The sequence below is a fragment of the Paramisgurnus dabryanus genome, chromosome 20 (assembly GCF_030506205.2).
Source record: "Paramisgurnus dabryanus chromosome 20, PD_genome_1.1, whole genome shotgun sequence".
NCBI lineage: Eukaryota > Metazoa > Chordata > Actinopteri > Cypriniformes > Cobitidae > Paramisgurnus > Paramisgurnus dabryanus.
In genome coordinates, this window is record NC_133356.1 from 28,800,751 (window position 1) to 28,813,075 (window position 12,325).

The following is a 12,325-nucleotide window of genomic DNA, read 5'->3' on the forward strand; positions in this document are numbered from 1 at the left end:
GCCATAGAAAGCCCTTCCAAAACTACTGCCAGGTCGGAACTCTGACTTGAGCAGGGGGCATCATCCTTAGTGTACCATGCAGGAAACGAATTACTAAGGGATTTTTTCCAACAGACGCTTCAGGGACATCGAAGTTTGTGTGTTCAGTGTTGAGTTGATCCATGACACAGTGTGTGACTCTTAAAGTTTATTCAACACAAACTGTTGTGAATAAAATTGTTTTTAACAACAATTGCTCTCCCACTAGACACCTTTTGTGCTTTTCGATGCAATACTACTGTACCCATCTTACTTTTGAGGTAAATGTGGGCGCTGTCATCTTTGAGCACTAAAGCTAATGGTAGTCGTATTGCGAGGGACACACGAGTGTGCGGTTTTGACTGGCTAGTTAATGTTTATCATAAAATCCAGGAAAATGGTATAATGGAAAATGTGAGAGACAGATACAATAAAAAGATGCTGAATATGTGTATTGGATATGAATACAACAAATTCAGGTTGGTCACTGGTTATTATAGATTTGATCCAGTTCTGATATTTAGACACACTTGTGTACACACCAGGACATGATCCACCACAACCTTCACCAAAACTCACAATTCCAGACTGAATCCATGAGTCATTCATCTTACTGACCAGTGGCCCTCCAGAATCACCCTGCATAGACAAACACTTTTACTCAATAGACATTTACACTTTTACAATCAAGCAATTAAAATTGTTTTTTACAATTGGGCTTTCTGATTTATAAGTATACAGTTATTAATGCTTGAAATTTTTTTACAGCACAAATCACAAATACAATCAAAGCTTAAATGCATTTTGAAACATAAGTGGTTTTTAAATACACAAATTGATCTAGCATGTACAACCCCAATGGAATAATTTACAAATCTCATAAACTTATATTTTATTCACAAGTACTTGGTAGTGCGTATGGGCTTCTAGGAACTAACTGAAGTCTCCGTGAGTCACGTGACGGCCGAGCTTCTGGACTTCCGGTGGCACAACTCTGTTTATCTATGGCTCTGGTGAGGGTATACGCAGGTATACGCCGTATTTCCACCTCTCTTGTAGCTAATCCAATCGCAATGCCCCGTTTTTAGCTAGCAGTTTAAGCTAACAATAGTAATCAACATCAGTGTTGTTAGCCAGCAGCTCAGCTAACGATTGCCAAGCGCCCTCGTCCGCTCCATCAGCCTCCCGCACCCCGAGTCAGAGAGGATGCCGACAGAGATGCAGCCCGTCCCGCTACAGTTTCCATCGAAGACGTCAAACAAAGTGAGCACTTTTAAAATGACAGGAACTTGTAAATTTTGTTAATAACTTATCGCAGATCTCGAATTATGATTTGCCCGGCCATCGCTGTATGTCAAAACTGCACTGACAATGAATCTGTTTAAAATCATTAAATCAGTTATTTGTTATGTCATATTTAGATAAGTGTTGCACTACCCAACTAGGTTCCTTGACTAAAATATATAAGCATCAATTTAGAAACCCTGCATTGGGTTAAGAGTGTCATATGTTGTAAAATGTATTTAAATACAGATATAAAATACTGTTATTTTTATGTTTTTATGAAAATATTGAGGCTTTTATCCAAAGTGACTTACAGTGCATTACAAAGTATACAGTATATTAAAGTTTGTTAGAACTATAACTAATAACTATGCACTAATCTCTTAAAACACCATGCTTCCCTCATCTTATATGTTTTAGAAGATAGTATTAATATATTTTTTATTAATGTATTAGGCCTACCTGCAATATTTGCTAAATGTCCCCCTAAATAATGTTGGCATACTCTGGCCTACACTATCTGTTGCAAATCAGCTGTTGCAAAAGATTGTTCACAAGAGAAACTACTATACCAGACTATGTGCAAGGTGAGAGATTAGTTGTATAATTTTAATGTGTGAACAGACTAAAAAAGTGTACTCACAATTCATAATTAGTTGTCTATTCCTATAGTCCATTTCCTGAAAAATCTGCACCTCTTTGTGGCTTTAATGTCATAATGATCCTTACTCTAAGAAATCAAGCATCAGAAATTAAGTGACAATGTGAAAATACTACGAGCCCATTTTGTGGTGATCTACTTGCAAGACTATTTACATGCTGTTTATAACAGAGGGTGTTTATCTATTGCTGGGACGCTTAAAAAAAATTGGGGGCAAATTGTAGAGTATACCTACTTCTCCAGGCACCACTACACCACTGGTCAGCAGGCCTTATTGGTGGCGACCAATGAGTCCCTTGCCAACTGATACAGAAGAATGAATTTTCCTCTGCCCCCTCCTCAGCTGCTCAGTGATCCACTGCCCTGGTCCATGCTGAAAGAGCTCAAGGAATCAAAGCACCATCACGACAGCAGTGAACACAAGTCATTATTAATAAAAACATTGATAATATTGATAATAAAGTAATCTCTCATAATATTTAAAGAAGTTTATAGCTATTGTATTTTAAACAATTTTGTAATTGCAATTTGGTCGACAAGCATAGAGAAGATCTCTCTAAAAAAACTTGGAAAGGGCCAAGAACAAAATCACTGGATTAAAGACCTTCTGGCAGAGAACACAGAGTGCTTTCCCGAAGTTTCAATCGAAAGAAGAGGCAGCGAGTTCTAAAATCAGACCGCATGTGGTTTTACCCTCCAGAACATCCAGGTTACATCAGTGGTTGTGTGCCAACTCCACATCTCTTTTTTTCGAGGTCGCATCTTTGTGTGGCGGGATGTTGGCATTTGGAAATACTCTTTGAAGTGTCCTCAATGAGAAAAATGTGTGCGTCAAAGAACAAAAGTGTACCTTAACAAATACATGTTGTTAATTAGACTAATTATTATTAAAGCTGTAAAACAATAACTTAATGAATTGTTGTTATGTAAATACATCTACAGATCACATAAAACAACGTTGCTTTTTTATGTTGCAGATTCATCACATTTGTGACATTTCCAGCTGATACTGTATAATAACAGTGGTCCTGTCCTGCAGACCATGTACAAAAGCAGCCAGGGGTGGCAGCGATGGCTAAGTGGGCAGGTAGGTGGCATGGGATTCATTCATTCATTCGTTCATTCTGTGTCAACTCAGGGTGCATCCCAATTCAGGACTTTGAAGGAAAGGCTCGATATTTGAAGGCGGCAGCCTCTAAAGGCCACAGAGCGAACTGAAATGAGACAGTCTATCCCAGTGCTTCCCCCTGGTCCTAGAGCCCACCCCAGAAAGTTTTAGATGTCTCCTTATTTAAAACACCTGATTCAACTCATCAGCCTCCTTCCAAAATGGTAAACATGTCTCCCTAACAAGCTGATGAGTTAAACCAGGTGTGTTAAATAAGGAGACATCCAAAACTTTCTGGGAGGGGGGCCTCGAGGACCAGGATTGGAAAACACTGGTCTAGCTTACGGGGGGGAGTTGCTTCACTTTAATGATATTAATTCACATCACTAAAACATCATTTATAATAGTAAAACGGTCACAAGGACCTTTAATTTGCAAAATATACCTTTTATTTAACTTCAGTTTTGAATGTTTATTTCAAAATACTTAGACGTCACGGGTGCCCCTTTTTCCCCAAGGATCCATAGATGTTTCTTTCACAGCCTTGGCTTTCCCAAGATTTAATGCGTGCCTGTGACGTCTGACTCTTGGGTATTTTGAAATAAACATTCAAAACTGAAGTTAAATAAAAGTGTATATTTTGTAAATTAAAGGTCCTTGTCACTGTTTTATTATTATAAATGATGTTTAATGATGTGAATTAATATTATTGCTGCATTATTGTGTTGCGTTTTGCTTTTGTATATTGTTAAGGTTGGTGAATTATACATACTGTTGGATAGTTTAATCTGCATCACTGTGTTATATTCTCTAAAAAAAACAAAAAAATCTGCCTCCATATGTATTTTTAAAAGTCTGATAGTCTCAGCTGTTGTGTCCCGCTGACAAGCATAGTGGGAGGGAACAGAAAAAGTGATGCAACTCCCCCTGCAGGCTAGACCGTCTAATTTCAGTTGCCATCAAAGTCCACGGCCTTAATATGATCCAGACCCTGAATTGGGATGCACCCGCTGTGAGGGATACATATATTGATCCTTGGTTTCAGGGGGAAAAAGGTCATTTGGAGGCTTGTTTGTGAAGGAGCCTTCGAATTGGGACAGCTTTCGTCGCGGCCCGATGATGTCATTTGTCTTCAAATACGGCCCTGGAAGGCTGCAGTCCCTGAATTGGGATGCACCCTCAGTAAGGCTCACCAAGCCATGTTTCCTGCTATTCTGTCAGACAAGTGAGTGAGTGAGAAGATTGGTGTAAATTTTATTAAAGGACACATATCATGCTAAATCCACTTTCTTGGCTCTTAAATGCATTTTGTTGTATATTTGTAGTGTTTATAAGTACATAAAAGTTGAAATTAGTCTCTTCAGGTGCTTTGTTGATATCTTTATATTCTGTTTTGGTCATATTTTCCAACCGGTTCTGATTTTTCTATTATCTATTACGTATTTCGAACAATTACGTCACAGTATTTGCAGCGGAACTGCCAAATAAGGACATCGACTCCCAGCCCAACACTTCGAGCAATCCGCCATTTTTTATTTCTCGCTGCGGTATTGTAGTCCAAGCTCAAGTATGCAGAAGTTACGAGAGAGAAGAAATGTACTCACATCTGTGGGTAAAGTCATTTTTGTGTGCCCGAGGCACTTTAAGGATAACTACTTCACCAATCTCCGCCAGTATAAAGAAGGATTTGCCGATAGACTTCGTCTGATTGAGGGGTCAATTACTTCTATCTTTGAGTGGCTGTCGTACTGACAGCCACTCGACTTTATGTATCCAGGGAACAGCTGAAGCACCATGTTCGTAGAGTCACACTCGGGGCTCAGGAGACCTTCCGGCTCATCCAGATAGCTATAGATGAGCTCAAAGGTCCAGCTGGGCTAGACGAAAGCGGAGTCAGCCTCTATAAATCGGCAGGTAAATAATTGGATGCAATTATACAAAAAAGAATTTACTTACATATTAACTTTATTATCTATATATGGTTGTCCTGTATACCGCAAATAAATAATAAATAAATGAATACATGAATAAACAAATAAATAGTATATTATTCATGTACTGTTGACACGTGCATGCTAATCCCATGTTTAAAGATTTATCATGTTTTTTTTTTTTTACAGAAGCAGTAGATGGTGTGTGGGAAGGCCAGCAACAACACCTCGAGTGCATTCAGGATCCTCCAGGGATGAGTATGTACAGAGTGGCTCATAGCACCAACATCAACGGGGTGGACGTTCCATATTACAAATGCCTTCGTGGAAACAACAGCCTGGAGGGATTTCACAAATCTCTGCCTCACATGATACCAGGTAAAATGTTTTCAGACATTCTGTGCTTAACTTTATGTGATGCTCTGTAAAGATCAAAGCTTTGAACCGGTTCATGGAACGAAAACCAGAAACTTTATATGTTTTGCAAGGAACAGAAACGAAACCAGAAACTTTCAAAAAATATATGTTCCGGAACAGAATCGTTTATTTAAAATAATGGTAAACGGTTAAAGCAACACCAAAGAGTTTTTTTTTTACCTTTAAATAACGTTTTAAAAAAAGTTTCAGTCGTTCATCAACTCGAAAAATGGTAAACGGCACTTTCACATTCGCTTTGCAGCCCTCTATCAGCCAAAACCGCACTAAAGAAGTTTCCAACCGTTGGGTCGTGGTCCTGTAGGAGCAAAGAGCTAAAACTCTTTAGTGTTGCTTTAATACCAATATTTCTTTTTTTTTTCGTTCTTTGACAAGATTTCTGTGCAAAATGACTCTGTGAAGTTCACTTCCGGTCGTCATTGACTCATCGGAAAAAAGCTTGCCACCAACAAGTAGCCTACTCAAGCCCAAGTCTCTAATGCTCAACCATAAGAGGTAAATATTAGGGGTGCACGATTCAGAAAATTTCACGATTCGATTTTGATTTCTAGGCTCAAGATTCGATTCAAAATCGATTTTCGATTCAAAAACGATTCACAGTATGTAAATGTAGTTTACTTTTTCCTATGTGACTGATTGTAGTAGATTTACAATTTTAAAGAAAAGAAACACAACAAATTAAATGTAGTTTGACATTACTTTATGTCTTTATGCAAAAATAAAAACTGATATAAAGCAATTAGATGACCCCTTTTATCAAACGCTATTAAATACAATAATATAGTATATTAATGATAGACAGTGCAGGTCTACAGATTATAAATGTGACTGGTGTTATAATTGTTATTATTTCTATTAGATAGAGCAGAAGCAGGAAAAGTGCCTCTCTTTCTATTTCTCTCTTGCCAATAAAAAAAAGCTTAATCCACTCATTATTTCAGATTCAAAAGTCTGCTTGCTGTCCCAGTGACAGGGTACTTTACATTACAGGTTTGCGTTTTGTAAAGTCTTGAGTCAGCTTGAGCTTTGCTTGTTCAGTGCAATAGGCTTAACATTAGCATTGTCTTTTGCTATCATCTCTGTGCAAATTTTTTAGATTTTAGAAAAGATATGGTTTATTAATAATAATAATATTAAAAAATGAGAAAAAAGAAAATCCAGCGCATGATCGTGACTTTTAAATACAATAGCCAGTTGTTATCGCCATAGAAACGGTCGGCACGCTGAAACTGCACGCGAGCTTTAGCGCTCACGGCCATTCTCAGATCGACTCGGGTTTTACACACAATATTAATCAGACTTGGGACCCGAAGTAATTTAACTATGACTGACCCGGACCCGACTGACCATTTCAAATACAAAGCCGGAACCATACGGGCCGCGGGTGCTCCGTGAAGTCCTCTAATGGTAAAACTCTGCTCAAGTTCAGAAACATGAAGGATACAATGTGTCAGTGTGAATTCGCCGCAGTGCATCTATGGGAATACTGAGATAAACTCATTTCAGGACAATAGTAACACGGCATTACAAAAATATATGAATCGATTTTTGGAATTCTATTAATCGATTCTGAATCGGCAAAGCTTGAATCGCGATTCAAATGTGAATCGATTTTTTTGCACACCCCTAGTAAATATTATAGGCTACCGAGTCTCTTGAGATGTTTGTTTTTTTAATACTAATTAGTGGTGTAATGGATCCCAGTTGATCTGTACAGATCACGACCCACGGTTCGGCTCGTAAACATAAGGCTACCTTCTAGTAAGAAAAATTTTTGTTTTAGTTTTCGCAAGAGCTGTAAAATCAGGTGTATGTTTGTCAGGGCGATACACATACAGGGGTGCAGGTGCTGGGCTGTGAGCGATGGGTGATTAACTCTTACTCGTTAGGGCCCGAGCACACCGGGGTGTGAGGACCCTATTGTTCTTCAAGGAGTTATTAGGGCTCGAGCACCGAGGAGCAGGCCAGAATGGCCTGCACCGAATGGTGCGAAGCCCTATTGTTTTCCTTAGGATTATTATTGTTTTTTTTTTTATTTTTATTTTTTTTTAACACTTTTGGGCACTTTGGGTGCCTTAACATTCTCGAAAACTCTTCAAACTTGGCACAGACGTCAGAGTCGTCGGCCATCAGGGCCGGACAAAGGCTGGAACACGGGCGTGGCAAGGGAGCTCTGTAGCGCCCCCTGTAATGCAAAAAAATACATTGATGCACAGATCGGGCAAAAATGTACGCACATGTACGAGACTTGGTACGCTTATAGAACTCATCGACCCGAACAACTTTCGCCCTCTAATATTTAAGCTCCGCCCAACAGGAAGTCGGCTATTTTGGATTGTTTAAAAAATGCATGCGTTGAACTTTTATATACTCCTCCCAGGGGATTCATGCGATTGACACCAAACGTGGTGATCATGATGCCGAGACATTGGACTTGCTAAATTGCGAAGGGATTTTTGATATCTCGAACGGTTCTGCCATGGCGAGGCGACAAATTTATGGCGACATCAGAGAAACAGGAAGTGTCTAATATCAAAGGCAAAAGATGTCTTATTGTGATGACACGCGGGGTGTTTGTTCGTCTGAAGATTCCGATCGCATCGATGTGCCTATTGTGACTCCCGGGTATAGCGCCACCACCAGGCGCCAGGAAGTGTGTCAGTCACAAAGGTGGATTTTTTTTGACAGTTCCATGCGATGTTCTTTTAAATACTCCTCCTACAATGTTTATGCGATTGACACCAAAAGTGGTCAACATGATGCCAAGACATTGTAGATGATAAATTGCGAAGGGATTTTTGATATCTCGAACGCTGTTCCCATGGCAACCTGTCAAACTTTACTTTCATTTTTAAGGCATATTTAAACCTTACAGCTGCATGTGGTAAACTTTTAAATACTCCTCCTGGGGAAATAATGTAAATGACTCCAGAAGTGGTCAACATAATGCTGAGACATTGTAGATGATAAATTGTGAAGGGATTTTTGATATCTCAAACGCTGTTCCCATGGCAACGCGTCAAACTTTACTTTCATTTTAAAGGCTTATTTAAGCCTTTAAATTCACGCCGATGTTCTTTTAAATACTCCTTCTAGAATATTCATGCGATTGACACCAGAAGTGGTCAACATGATGCGGAGACATAGTAGATGATAAATTGCGAAGGGATTTTTGATATCTCAAACGCTGTTCCCATGGCAACGCGTCAAATTTTACTTTCATTTTAAAGGCTTATTTAAGCCTTTAAGTTGACGCCGATGTTCTTTTAAATACTCCTTCTAGAATATTCATGAGATTGACACCAGAAGTGGTCAACATGATGTCGAGACATTGTAGATGATAAATTGTGAAGGGATTTTTTATATCTCGAACGCTGTTCCCATGGCAACGTGTCAAACTTTACTTTCATTTTTAAGGCATATTTAAGCCTTTCAGTTGACGCCGATGTTCCTTTAAATACTCCTTCTAGAATATTCATGCTTTTGACACCAAAAGGGGTCTACATGATGCCGAGACATTGTAGATGATAAATTGTGAAGGGATTTTTTATATCTCGAACGCTGTTCCCATGGCAACGTGTCAAACTTTACTTTCATTTTTAAGGCATATTTAAGCCTTTCAGTTGACGCCAATGTTCCTTTAAATACTCCTTCTAGGATATTCATGCTTTTGACACCAAAAGGGGTCTACATGATGCCGAGACATTGTAGATGATAAATTGTGAAGGGATTTTTGATATCTCGAACGCTGTTCCCATGACAACGCGTCAAATTTTACTTTCATTTTAAAGGCATATTTAAGCCTTTCAGTTGACGCCGATGTTCTTTTAAATACTCCTTCTAGAATAATCATGCAATTGACACCAAAAGTGGTCAACATAAAGCTGAGACATTGTAGATGATAAATTGCGAAGGGATTTTTGATATCTCGAACGCTGTTCCCATGGCAACGCGTCAAACTTTTTACTTTCATTTTAAAGGCATATTTAAGCCTTTCAGTTGACGCCGATGTTCTTTTAAATACTCCTTCTAGAATAATCATGCAATTGACACCAAAAGTGGTCAACATGATGCCGAGACATTGTAGATGATAAATTGTGAAGGGATTTTTGATATCTTGAACGCTGGTCCCATGGCAACGCCACAAACTTTACTTTTATTTCAGGCATATTTAGGACTCTTGGCGTGCTTAGATTAACCTAAAAGTCGGCACACACATCAGAGTTGTCGGCTGTTCAGAGTGGACAAATAGGTCAGGCAAAGGCGTGTCTCTTTAGTGGCTCACTAGCGCCCCCATTTGTCTAAAATGTGGGGTTTTTCTTTTACCTACAGTCCCCAAATGGCTCAGTAACAACATTAAATAGCCCACTTATGTTTACCCACTTGATGCCCTTGCCCACCGGGCATCGTTTTCTCGGACGCCTCGTGTAGCGGTAAAAAAACGTGCGAGGGCCCGCCATTGCTGCTTGCAGCTATATTTATTATTTTTTTTCTTTTTCTCCGACTTCAGCGGGACTTTAGAGGGCCTAAACATACTCGAAAACTCATGAAATTTTGCACAGATGTCAAGAGTGATGAAAATTTACATGTGGTGTATGCTTTAGAATTAGGCGTGAGAAAATGGCTCTATAGCGCCACCTACAAATTTTCAACGAAGCAGCCCTCGGACTGTGTTTGACGTACAATTACGAAATTCGGTACGCGTCTGTAGCATGACAAGACCTACAAAAAAGTCTCTTGGAGCGAAGCCGTAAACCAAACAGGAAGTCAGCTATTCTGAGTTATTTTTGTGATTTGGGCGCAGTTTTTGTCATTTCCAGGCGTCATACTTTAACTAACTCCTCCTACAGTTTTCGTCGGATCATCTTCATATTTGGTGAGTGTCATCTTAAGGCCTTTGTGATGCTAAATTGCGAAGGATTTGACTCTACGTAAAAATTTGTGTCGGTTCTGGCCCGACAAAGTTTGATGTTTTCCAATGAAACAGGAAGTTGCTGGAACTCATGCATACAGTGTCCGATCTGTCCCAAATTTCACATGATTGCTAAGAGTCCTGACCTGAACACATCTACATAACAATTTTCATTTATAGCCATAGCGCCACCAGCTGGCAACCTGAAGGAACATGTTTTAGCGCCACTTTCAAATATTGAATGAAGCAGCCCTTGGACTGTGTTTAACTTACATGTACGAATTTCGGTATGCTCATGTTTTATTACAAGCCCTACAAAAAAGTCTCTTGGAGCAACGCCCTAAACCAAACAGGAAGTCAGCTATTTTGAATTATTTTTGTGATTTTGGCTCAGTTTTTCTCATTTCCAGCAGTCATACTTTAACTAACTCCTCCTACAGTTTTCGTCGGATCATCATCATATTTGGCGAGTGTCATCTTAAGGCCTTTGTGATGCTAAATTGCGAAGGATTTGATTCTATATTAAAATTTGTGTCTGTTTCGGCCAGCCAAAGTTTGATGTTTCGCTATGAAACAGGTTGCTGGAACTCAGGCATACAGTGTCCGATCTGTCCCAAACTTCACATGATTGCTAAGAGTCATGACCTGAACACATCTACATGTCAATAGTCACTTATGGTTATAGCGCCACCAGCTGGCAACAGGAAGTGACATGTTTACAATGATTATCCAATGTCTGATCTGTCCCAAACTTCACATGATTAATAAGAGTCCTGGACTGAACACATCTACATGTCAATAGTCACTTATGGTTATAGCGCCACCAGCTGGCAACAGGAAGTGACATGTTTACAATGATTATCCAATGTCTGATCTGTCCCAAACTTCACATGATTGTCAAGAGTCATGACCTGAACACATCTACATGTCAATAGTCACTTATGGTTATAGCGCCACCAGCTGGCAACAGGAAGTGACATGTTTACAATGATTATCCAATGTCTGATCTGTCCCAAACTTCACATGATTGCTAAGAGTCATGACCTGAACACATCTACATGTCAATAGTCACTTATGGTTATAGCGCCACCAGCTGGCAACAGGAAGTGACATGTTTACAATGATTATCCAATGTCTGATCTGTCCCAAACTTCACATGATTAATAAGAGTCCTGGACTGAACACATCTACATGTCAATAGTCACTTATGGTTATAGCGCCACCAGCTGGCAACAGGAAGTGACATGTTTACAATGATTATCCAATGGAGAAGGGTATTCCTGCACAACTGGAAGCTGCAGTTTTATGACCGCAGTTTTATGACCGCAGTTCTATGACCCTACGTTTTTGTGACAGCGCCAACTATCGAACTGGCAGTGTTGCGAACTTGGCGACTTTGTCGCTAGATTTAGCGACTTTTCAGACCCCTTTAGCGACTTATTAGCGACAAATCTAGCTACTTTTTCTGGCATTGTTGGAGACTTTTTGGAGACTTTGACTTGAAAGCACTTATCATTCAGTCTTCTCAACGAGCAGCTACCGCTCCTTCCGTGGGCTCCACCCCCATACCAAAGCACTCACAGGCGGCCTCGTGCAGCGCAGAGTCTCTCCCATCTGCAGTCAGGGCAGGAGATTATGCTCATCTCTTCGCGGCCAGACGGCAAAATCCTGTATGCGGGAAGCCGGTGTTGTGTCGAACTCAGTTCCCCCTATAGCGTTTTCATCACGTTACATTTAGAAAGATTAAAGATTTGAATTGGTTATACTAAAAAGGCATATCATGTATTTTATAATACAATTTATTAAATATTTCATACATTTGACAGTTTTCTATTAGGGTATTTCTTTTACAATATAGCCTGTCTTTTTCTTTTTTTTTCCCTTTACTGGTTGTAATGTTTGCATACATAATTAAATAAATATTATACATATAATATGATTCATACTGTAAAAATAATTGATTTACCATTAAGAAC